We start from the raw sequence: 12,156 nt of genomic DNA, 5'->3' as shown, positions 1-12,156 counted from the left end.
CTGATATATTGTCTATATACTGTGTATATGTATATATATATATATATACACACATGTGTTTGTTTGTAAATACATACTTTAACACATATATACGTATATTTTACATATATGTGTACATATATATATATATATGTATATACTTATATGTGTATTTGTGTATATAGAGTAAATATGTATAATTAAATATATATATAAATTTATATAATGAAAAGTAGTACATATCATATCTGATTATATATATATATATATATATATATATATATATATATATATATAGATCCACCAAAAACGGGACGGCACTCAGAGATTGATAAGCAAAACTACATGTATTGTAAAAAAGCCTCCAAAGCAGTAGTGGTTGGAGTACACAATCCAACAATTGCGCTACAGGATATAACAAAGAGTCACGTGCCGAGATTATCGGTCTGCCTGGTGGTCTAGCGGCATCCTTATGCACTTTCGGCAACGTGTATATTATTGGCACCTTCGGGTGCTCAGGGCATAATATAATAGCAGTTCACTAACTGCCTGATGTCATCGCCGTAGAAACTGGGGGCTGCGCTCACAACCAGGAAGTGTACTGGAGGGTGATGCTGTGGTTGCCTGGCAACGGTGAAGCGCAGGCTCCGGAAGTGCGTCAGGTGCAGTTTCCGGTGGGTGGCCCTCGTGGGAGCAACGCAGGTGGAGTGATGAGCGTATAGGGCTTCTTAAACTGGGTAAGTTTGTTTATGTGGTGTTTGTTTGTTTACCTAAGGCTTGAGAAAGAGGGTTATAGCTCGAAACGTCGCTGCTTTGGAGGCTTTTTTACAACACATGTAGTTTTGCTTATCAATCTCTGAGTGCCGTCCCGTTTTTGGTGGATCTATTTGAGATATTTTGGACAGGCACCGGAGGAGCTTCGTTGTTTATGTGACAGAGTGCCAGCATAGAGGGGACATATATATATATATATATATATATATATATATATATATATATATATAATTATATATATATATATATATATATTAGGGATGTGCAGGCTCGGATAGGTTCGAGTTTGCACGTCGAGTGAATGATGATGTTCGTCCATGTAAGATGACGTTTAGCCTCTTTCTGAGTTCCGATTTTTTGGAGGGAAAAATCCGAACTCAACGTGCAAACTCGAACCTATCCGAGCCTGCACATCCCTAATATATATATATATATATATATATATATATATATATATATATATTATATGTATGATGTATCTGAGTATAGGAAGGGAGAAGGGGAGAGAGGGGACTCACAGAACTCACCGGTGGACGCTGGCAGCCTTGCACTGTGCAGCATCTGCTGACCGGTTGAACTTGTGACGTTGGAGGAGGCTGGAGACTGGCTGCGGAGAAGCTGCAGATGGAGCCGTCAATGGTGACGGCTCCGAGCTCTGCAAAGGCTCATGGGAGGAGCTGCTGGGGCAGCTCCCCCGTCGGCCAGTTTTTTTCTGTGTAAGCTGCCCGATCGGAGCTTAAAGTTCCGATAGCGGCAGCGGAACCCTGGGGAGGGGGGTGAGTGAAGGGCTGGCTGTGCGGCCGCCGGCCACCAAAGGCACCAGCCCAGTGGGACCTTGCCCGGAGTCCTGGTGGCAGGTGGCCGGGGTTCAATAGGAGAATGTGGCTGGGGATAGTGTGTTGGGGCCCCTTATGCGTGGGGGCCCCAGGATGACTGCCCCTGTCGCCCCTCTTATAATTCAGCCCTGTACAGGACTACAACCGAGCTACCTGCTTTTTACTAATTATTATCTACTAACTCCACCATGAACTAGGGTCCTGAGCCAGAGGTGCACGCAGTGATGATGTCACACGCAAGCGGCCGATGTTTTATGGCTGCACATGCGTCCGAGTCCCGATGGTTAGTGCTCGGAGACGCAGAACAAAATTGGAAGCAGGGTAAGTAAATTTAAGCCAGCGTTCCTGGGAAGTAACGGGAGGTGGCTAGCCAGACGTGGGCTTGTCGCTGACAGCGGCTGTGCCTGAGGGCGCAGTAGCGCTATCACGGGACGCCATGTTCAGACGGGAGATTTAATCTGCCCAAGGGTTGGTTCAAGTTTCCATGGTGCAATCTGTGGTGCGTCTAAAGACGCACAAAGATGGATTAGTATCTCAGTAGGAAGATCATCGGTCGCGGCAATAGAGGTGCCTTGGCCGCGTCTGGGTATACATCGCAATCAGGCCCTAGGATACTTTTTTATTTTGTGAATTTTCTTTTCTTTTTTGCTCTTTGCTTATTAAACTAAAAAATTCTTGGATTCAACACTCTTGTTATACCGTACATCCGATGGTTGCGGCTTCATGTGCAAGCGGCATATCTGCGATGCCCCTCACCTGTCCTGAAGTGTGCCAGGGAGCGGGCATGTCCAGCATGTGGGGGGAAGTTAAAAGGAAATAGAATTGAACACTGGGGGCAGTATTGGATTATTGCCCCTTGGGGCCCTGGGCATTATACCTGACCATGCACTCATGCCTGTGCTGATAGGGGCAGCCGGGAGCGTGCACATGTTACTGGCTGCTTTCGGCTGTCAGCAGCTCTTTAGTACTGACAATCGCGCTGCACCACGGAACTGCCTGTACACTGGTACACCCGGCAGCCAATGTTCAGAGGTAGCTCAGTGACAAGTGGCTGGTCGGGTCTGACAAAGGGTGTCTTAGTCCTTGCACATTCTGACACACTAAACACAAACGTGACTGCAGTAAAAGATGCATGTTAAAATGTCAATATGCCGTCCCTGGTGGCCCTGCGGAGACTTGCCCTGCTCCCAGCGGCTGCAGCGGGTCTAGCTCGGCTTCTGGGTCTGAGTGGTCATGTGACTGTGGCTCCCGGGTCAGATCTGTGATCCTCTGGCATTCCGGTATTCCTCCCCTAATCCCTAACCCTCCCTCTAGTGCCTGACCCTAACCTCCCCCCACTGTCTCACCTTAATGTCAACATTCTGACAATGTCAACATATCACCCGTCGACATTCTGAGAATGTCGATATGTCTGTTGACATTTTAACAATGTTGACATAACTATCATATTTAATATTGATTTTGATATTGGTGACCTTACTGGAACTCATTGAGGTCTTCTGCAGCTGTAGCCCATTCAAATATGCTCTTCAGCGTAGCACCATTGTAACTCATGATTATTTCAGTTACTGTCACTTTCCTGTCACCGTCAAAAAGGCATTTTCACCCACAGAACTGACACACTGGTTGTTTTTAAACTTTTGTTCACCATTCTCTGGAATGCTAGATACTGTTGTATGTGAAGATCTCAGGAGATGAGCAGTTTCTGAGATACTCAAACTGGCAACAACAATCATTCCATAGTTTTGGTCTGAAGAACAACTAAACCCCTTTATCTCTGTCCAAGGTTTGATACATCTCCCCATATATATTTAACATGAAAGTAAACATACTGAACTTGCGAGTGGTGTAAAAATATGCTTTGGGCCCCTCCTCCTCTGCTCCACAGGGAACGACATCGGGTGGTGGGAGGAGGCAATGGGTGGTGTAGAGGGGCAGTGGGTTGCGGTGAGAGCCAGAGGGTGGCAGCGGGAGAAAGAGTGACAGGGGAAGACAGAGTGTGGCAGGGAGAGGCCGTGGATTACAATTGGAAAGGCATCGGGTGATGGCGTGAAAGGCCATGCGTGACAGGGAGAGTCAGTGGATGGCAGATTGTGACAGGGAGAGGCAGTTGGTGGCAGATTGTGACAGGGAGAGGCAGTTGGTGACAGGGAGAGGCAGTGGGTGGCAGATTGTGACAGGGAGAGGCAGTTGGTGACAGCGGGAGAGGCAGTGGCAGAAGGCAAAGTGTGACAGGGAGAGGCAGTTGGTGACAGCGGGGAGGCAGTGGCAGGAGGCAAAGGGTGACAGGGAGTGGCAGTTGGTGGCAGATTGTGATATTAAGAGACCGTGAGTGACAGGGAGAAACCATGGGTGACAGGCAGAGTCTGTGGGTGACAGGCAGAGACCGTGGGTGGCAAGTGGTGGCAGAGAGTGACAGGGAGAGGCAAAGGGTGAAAGGGAGAGGTAGTGGGTGACAGGGTAAGGCAATGGGTGACAGTGGGAGAGGAAAGTGGAGGGTTATAGAGAGAGGCCATGGGTGACAAAGGAAGGCAGTGGGTGACAGCAAGAGACCGTCGGTGACAGGGGGAGGCAGAAGGTGGCAAGGGGTAGGCAGAGGGTGACTTGGAGAGGCAGTGGATGACAGCAGAAGGCAGTGGGCAACAAGGAGAGGCAGAGGATGACAGGGAGAAGCAGAGGGTGACAGGGAGAGGCAGAGAGTGACGGAGAGGTGCGACCTTTGGTGGTGGCTAAGGACGCACCAATCGCTGTCACTCCATGTACACACGCTGGCAGTGGGCATCACAGTCCTTGCACATTCGGCTGCATGGATGCACACAAGAGAAGGAGTTTATATAGCGGCATCTGCATAAGGGTACAGATGGGTGACCACCAATAGGCTGCTGAATCAGGCCCTAAAGGGTTTACAAAGCCCTCGCAGTAGCCTATGGCTGTCCAAAACATTATTATTATTTGTAGAATGTAATCCTTGCATAAAGCTATCCATGGTGCAGGACATTCCTGGATCTATTCTTTAGTCACTGTTAAATTTAGACAGTAACCAATCCAACCGACATGCTCTACAATTTGCCATTACCTACACTGATTACCTTCCACCTCCACCACCAAAACTTCTCCCATGCTGCACCCATGTTCCCGAATGTACCACTCCTGGTTATTTCTGGGGGGTGTGACCTAATGGCAGTAGGTGTGGCCACACCTCATTAAAAAAGCAAAATAAAAACAGTGCAGTGCACTCCACAGGTTCAGGTTCATGCAGCATTTGGCCTAGTGCCCTTACCTGGAGGATATGCTATGGACATACTGGATAATGAAGACGTTTTCTAAAGTACCAGTCAATCAGCTCCTAACTGCCATGTCACAGGCTGTGTTTGAAAAATGACAGTTAGGAGCTGGTTGGCTGGTACTTTATCTCCTTTCACTTTATCTCCTACCAAGGTTTAGTAAATAGACCCCATAGTTCGACCCAGATAACAGACATCATTATAACCACAATGTAGCATCACAATTTCACTTTCAATAAAGCTCACACTTGTTTTCTCCTGCGGTTTTCCAACTGGGGGCCTGATTATGGGATGGACGCAGCGTCAATGTCGCACGCAGTTGGATAATGTTTTAAGTCTGTGCATGCGTACTGGTAACAACAGCTCATCTGTTCAGATTGTTAGTGCTCAGAGATGCGGTACAGAATCAGACGCAGGGTCTGTAAGATTTAGTGGGCGCTCCTGGAAGGTAACAAGGGGTGGCTAAGCTGATGCGGGCTGTCGCAGGTGTGTCGCTAAAAACGGCAAAGGCGCTGAACCACTCGTCCAGGAGGCCATAGTAAGATGGAAAATGGCTGCTGCAAGTTTTGCTGGTGCGACCGATGGTGCGTCTATAGGCGCACAGAGATGGAAATGCATTTCCACAATGATGCAAGTGTGTGTGATTATAAATTCGCCGCAGCATGTACATAAAACACAGACACGACTGCGGCAAAAGACCCAGCCGTGCCTGCGTCTGACTTAGAGGACCATTTATCAAAGTGCATTTGAGGTAATTTTCGGGGGTTTACCTCAAATACTTAGTATCCCCCGGATGAATGAAGGAGGGACCGCAGCAGGTTTCTCCGATATCTCCACCTGCTGCGATCCCTCCGTTGCCGCCGGTAGCCGCCTCCCCCATAGGTGTCTATGGGGGATGCGATGCTGCCAAATGTATCAATATCGGGAATGCGAAACATTCCCGATATTGACCCCAGCAGCTAACGCCATCTGAAGATAGCGTTAGCCGCTGTGTCCTATGGGCACTTAACCGCATTTCAGGCGGCGGAGGGATCTCACAGATCCCTCCGCCGGCAATGGGCGCCGCTCATTTGCAGTCCGCGGGACTGCGCATGCACAGCAGCCCGGAATGCGCTCCGGCCACAACGCAGGGACGGGATCTTTTCGGAGCCCGTCTCCCTGCATGTGCAGGGTCATACATTCAGCCGGTATGATCGCATTTTGCAATGCGATCATGGGCGGTACCGCATGCCCTGATCGCATTGCAAAATGCGATTCTTAATAAATGGGCCACTTAGAAACAGCAACTATTTTTTAGCTTTTATATTAACTAGCTTGTGTCTATTCTTAAAAGATATATTTATTCATCGCGTGCAATCTCAATCTCTGTCACATGGTGGCACTGTTGTATTTTCCCTGACTGTCTGTTTGGCAAAAGGTCTAAACGGGTCTTTCAGGGTTTCGTTGAAGCAACACTTTTTCATGCCTTGTTGGATGGAATGCTTGTAAGGGGTATTAAAAAAAAACCTGGGCCCTCTAAACTGCTACTAAGATGAATGCCCTAGATGTTTGGTTGCACTGATTTCCTTGTACTAGTTCTGTATTATTTCTGGATGTATAGTTAGTATGTTGACAGAGAGACTTTAATATATATCTAGAGCCGCATACACACTAGACGATGTGTGTATGCAGCGACATCGTCAGCGGGGGGCTCGGCATCGGCATGTGTACACATACTTGCCGATGCCAACCAGTGTGGAACGATGGTGGGGGGTGGGGCGGGGCCATGGTGCATTCAGCAGCATGTCATCGCTCACGATATCCCCAGATTGGTCTGCATGTACAGCCGTTTGGGAATATTGTTAACGACCCGCCAGAGCGCGCATCATTGGTCGTTCGGACCATACACACTAGACGATATGAACGATATATCGTTGAACGATATCGTTATCATTCATATCATTCACTTATCGTCTAGTGTGTACGCAGCATAAGACAGCATGATATTGGATATATTTATCTACACATTTGCACAGAGAGATTCTTATCCTAATACCTAGTGACAAGGTCTGCAAACATCCTAATATCTGCCTAGAAGGTTGATGTTATTTTACAGTGTAATTTATCATTAAAGTCTTGCTGAGAATCTGAGCGATACTAAATTGCCTCGACGATACTGGCACGGGGCAGTAAGGTTTGTCTTACCCCTTTGCTGAGCCAGTCTAAGACGATATATACACATGTGTGACCTGGCTAGCCGGATTACGACAGACTTGAACTTTGAGTTCTGCCAAGTAAATATAATAATAATAGCAAATATTGTATAAAAGTGAGTCCCCTTCCCCCCCAATATGTAGCGGGGCCCCCTCATACCTGTGCTGGTGCGTGTGTCCGTGCAGCAGGCCCCCACTGTAAGTGTTCCCGGTCGTCATACATGGCGCAAGCACAATAAAGTCTTTGCCAAATACATCATTTAAAGAGTTGGAATTACTTAGGACAGGGGTCTTCAACCTTGGCCCTCCAGTTACTGTGGATCTACACATCCCAGCATGCACTGCCATAGTTTTAGCAGGCTGTTATATCAAAAAGGTGGCAGTGCATGCTGGGATGTGTAGTTCCACAGCAGCTGGAGGGCCAAGGTTGAAGACCCCTGACTTAGGGGGTTCAGCCACATCATGGACTATCTCATGGGTGCAGGGTCTACAGCTCGGGTCTCCTGGACCCATTGGCCCATGTGAACTGCACACTCCTCACCTATTATAGATACAGCACTGCTATGGATGCCAGTGTTTAACAGCCTTCAGACTTTTCACCCTTTTGTAAGTAGACTTCTTTGTATAAGACAGTATCATTGCTTTTATCTTCATTGCATGAGGTTTCCATTCACAAATTATAATTCATATGCTATAACAGCTCCAAGTAACTGGGTGTAGCTCACTGCCTGCAATGCACTGTATAGTAGGCTGTGTATTCTGCTGTGATGTACCATCCCTCCTAACGTTAAAGATTGAAACATTTGGACAAATTAGGCAAACCCACCCATCCCTATTTTTCCTACCAGTGTGCATGTACCACATATTTTACCAGTGAGTCCACTCCATACCCCTTTTCTGGACAGGCACAGTTAATTTGGTCTTTACAAATTGGGACTGTCCCACAAAAAAGTCAAACTGTTGGTAATGTTGTATATCTGGCCCACAAGACGAGGAGCCAGCGCTGCTAGAATTTGGGATGGGTACAGGATGCTGGCACTCGGGATCCTGGCAGTCAGAATCCTGACACCGGCATCTCGATTGCTCTAGGTAAGTAACCCTAACCTAACCCCTAACCCTACCCCTCCCTCCCCGGTGCCTGATCCTAACTCTCCCTCCCCCCCCCAGTGCCTAAACCTAACCTCCCCACACCCTAAACCTAACCTCCCTCTTAGTGCCTAACCCTCCTCCTCCCTCCCCAGAACCTGATCCTAACGCCCCCCCAGTGCCTAAACCTAACTTCCCCCTCCCCACACCCTAAACCTAACCCTCCTCCCTAAGTGCCCAACCCTAACCCTCCCCCTAGTGCCTAACCCTAACTCTCCCCCTAACCCCGCTACTTACCTTCGGGATCCTGGCGGTCGGGATTCCGGCGCCGGTATTCTGATAAGTGTCGGGATTCTGGCATCAGTATTCTTAACGCTGGAATCCCCGCTGTCGGGACTCTGAACGCATCCCTACAATTAATTTGCCTCATTTGATTGTGATCAGTTCCGATAGCAACTCAGAATGATATTGTTGGACTGGAATATGCAGAACTCAGCAATAAAAAAAGACAACATCTCAGTATAGAGTCACAGACAATACTGTTTAAAATGAGGCACACCTGACCTACCAACATTTAGGGCCAGATTTAGATTTGTGGGGTCCCCAGGGCAACTAACTTGTGGGGCCCCAACCAATAAAATGCCGCCCTGGTGTCAATCCGGCTCTTCCAACAGTCCTGATCTAGGTGGGACAGTCTGATTCTAGGGAACTCTCCTGCAGTCCCAAAGATCAGGATTATGCCAACTGCCAGGATTTAGGGGAGGTGCGTCCCACTCTCTATAGTGAGCGGGTGTCACATGCACATGTCACTGGTCACATGACGATTTATGTAAGGAAGGGGTTGGCATGGTGCTTCAGATTTGTTAGAATATGGATTTGTTCCAATATTTTGTTATATTGGAGTCAATTTTCCTGTGATTTCCTCCAATCAAACATACTATAGGGTGCATGGAGATTTAGGGCTTTGTCAGGGCCTGATTAAGAGATGAACGTTAATGCCACCACTCTGTTACGTCTTTGTATGCAGATGCTGTGTGGAAATTTGGAAATGTTGCAGACACCGAGGAATGTATTGAGACGGCCACCTGCAGGTTCACAAATCGGTGAAAGATCCCTAAAAACGGTTGTGACACATCTGCGTTCTATGATGCCACTCAGCGTTACATCACCCAAAAGCTCCCGAACTGGTAATCACACTGTAAGAAGTCACTGCGAGTGACTATGATGATGTTCCTTGACGCATGAGCTGTGCAATTTAGTCGTATATACTAGGGGTGTGCACCGGCCACTTTTCGTGTTTTGTGTTTTGGTTTTGGATCTGGATCTTTCTTCGTGTTTTGGATCTGGATTGGTTTTGCCAAAACCACCCTTCCGTGTTTTGGGTTCTGGGTTTTGTGTTTTGGATCTGTATTTTTTTGAAAAAAAGCATAAAAACAGCTAAAATCACAGAATTTGTAGGTTTTTCTGCTCCTATGCTATTATTAACCTCAATAACCTTAATTTCCACTCATTTCCAGTCTATTCTGAACACCTCACACCTCACAATAGTGTTTTTATGTCCAAAAGGTTGCACCGAGGTAGCTGGATGACTATGCTAAGCGACACGAGTGGGCGGCACAAACACGTGACCCATCTAGGAGTGACACTGCAGTGGCAGGCAGGATGGCAGTTAGAAAAACTAGGCCCCAAACTGTACATAATGCAAAGAAAAAAAGAGGTGCAAGATGGAATTGTCCTTGGGCCCTCCCACCCACCCTTATGTTGTATAAACAGGACATGCACACTTTAACAAATCAATCATTTCAGCGCCAGGGTCTGCCACACAACTGTGGCTGAAATGATTGGTTCGTTTGGGCCCCCACAAAACAAGCTGGCAATTAATGTGTCCCTGCACAAACTGGCTCTACGGAGGCAAGATGTCATCCTCATCCTCCTCATCCACCGATTCCTCACCCTCTTCAGTGTGTACATCCTCATCCTCACAAAGTATTAACTCGTCCCCACTTGAATCCACCACCACAGGTCCCTCTGTACCTTCTGGAGGCTGGTCTCCCTGGAAGAGCTGATAATTCATTTTGATGAACATCATCTTCTCCACATTCTGTGGAAGCAACCTCCTACGCCTTTCGCTGACAAGGTTCCCGGCTGCACTAAACACTCTTTCGGAGTACACACTGGAGGGGGGGCAACTCAGGTAAAATAGAGCCAGTTTGTACAGGGGCCTCCAAATTGCCTCTTTTTCCTGCCAGTACAGGTATGGACTGTCTGACATGCCTACTTGGATGCTGTCACCGATGTAATCCTCCACCATTCTGTCAATGGTGACAGTATCATATGCAGTGACAGTAGACATGTCAGAAATTGTTGCCAGGTCCTTCAGTCCGGACCAGATGTCCAAACTTGGTCCTGCCTGCCCTGCATCACCGCCAGCGGGTTGCTTAGGATACCTAAGTTTTTTCCTGGCAGCCCCAGTTGCGGGAGAAAATGAAGAAGGAGCCGTTGACGTGTCACGTTCCGCTTCAGCTGACAGTGTGTTCACCAGCAGGTCTTTGCACCTCTGCAGGCTTGTGTCGGCCGGAAAGAGAGACACCACATAGGCTTTAAACCTAGGATCGAGCACGGTGGCCAAAATGTAGTGGTCTGATTTCAACAGATTGACCACCCTGGAATCCTGGCAAAGCGAATGAAGGGCTTCATCCACAAGTCCCACATGCCGAGCGGAATCGCTCCGTCTTAGCTCCTCCTTCACTTTCTCCAGCTGCTTCTGCAAAAGCCTGATGAGGGGAATGACCTGACTCAAGCTGGCAGTGTCTGAACTGACTTCACGTGTGGCAAGTTCGAAGGGCTGAAGAACCTTGCACAACACGGAAATCATTCTCCACTGCGCTTGAGTCAGGTGCATACCCCCTCCTTTGCCTATGTCATAGGTGGATGTATAGGCTTGTATGGCCTTTTGCTGCTCCTCCATCCTCTGAAGCATATAGAGGGTTGAGTTCCACCGCGTCACAACCTCTTGCTTCAGGTGATGGCGGGGCAGGTTCAAGAGTGTTTGCTGGCGCTCCAGTCTTCGGCACGCAGTCGCTGAATGGCGAAAGTGGCCAGAAATTTTTCGGGCCACCCAAAGCGTCTCCTGCACGCCCCTGTCGCTTTTCAGAAAATTCTGCACCACCAAGTTTATTGTGTGAGCAAAACATGGGACGTGCTGGAATTTGCCCAGATGTAATGCCCGCACAATATTGGTGGCGTTGTCAGATATCACAAATCCCCAGGAGAGTCTAAGTGGGGTAAGCCACTGGGCGATGATTTCCCTCAGTTTCTCTAAGAGGTTGTCGGCGGTGTGCCTCTTACTGAAACCGGTGATACACAGCGTAGCCTGCCTTGTAACGAGCTGGCGTTTCTGAGATGCTGCTACTGGTGACGCTGCTGCTGTTGCTGCGTAAGGTGATACATCTACCCAGTGGGCTGTCACAGTCATATAGTCCTTAGTCTGCCCTGTTCCACTTGTCCACATGTCCGTGGTTAAGTGGACATTGTGTACAACGGCATTTTTCAGGACACTGAGGACACTTTTTCTGACGTTTCTGTACAGTCTCGGTATCGCCTGCCTAGTGAAGTGGAATCTAGACGGGATTTGGAACCGGGGACACACTACCTCCATCAATTGTCTAAATCCCACTGCACTAATGGCGGATACCGGACGCACGTCTAACACCAACATAGCAGTCAAGGCCTCAGTTATACGTTTTGCTTCAGGATGACTGCTGTCGTACTTCATCCTCCTCGCTAAGGACTGTTGGAGGGTCAATTGTTTAGTAAAAGTAGTGGTGTTCCTACTTCCTCTCTGGGATGATGAACGACTCCCAGCAGCAGCAGCAACAGCAGCAGCGGCAGCAGTAGGCGTAGCAATGCAGGATCCTCCGGAGGAATCCCGGATAGGAGAGTCAGTCATGCCAGTGATATGGCCTGCAGGACTACTTCCGATCCTGACTAAGGAGGAAATTGACG

The 12,156-nt window shown here is 48.2% G+C and overlaps 1 long non-coding RNA gene across 1 annotated transcript in view; it reads left to right on the top strand.

Annotated features, from left to right (window-relative positions):
• Positions 1 to 611: 611 nt before the first annotated feature.
• The window catches only part of LOC148481510 (uncharacterized), a 53,178-nt gene continuing 41,633 nt past the window's right edge, over positions 612 to 12,156 (top strand). Inside the window, exons 1-2 of the long non-coding RNA XR_015871904.1 lie at positions 612 to 716; positions 9,179 to 9,338. This is a non-coding gene — a long non-coding RNA (uncharacterized LOC148481510). The remainder of the gene's footprint in view (positions 717 to 9,178; positions 9,339 to 12,156) is intronic.

The sequence above is a fragment of the Taudactylus pleione genome, unplaced genomic scaffold (genome assembly GCF_031769625.1).
Source record: "Taudactylus pleione unplaced genomic scaffold, aTauple2 ptg000579l, whole genome shotgun sequence".
Taxonomy (NCBI): domain Eukaryota; kingdom Metazoa; phylum Chordata; class Amphibia; order Anura; family Myobatrachidae; genus Taudactylus; species Taudactylus pleione.
This window is presented reverse-complemented; position numbering and strand designations above follow the sequence as displayed.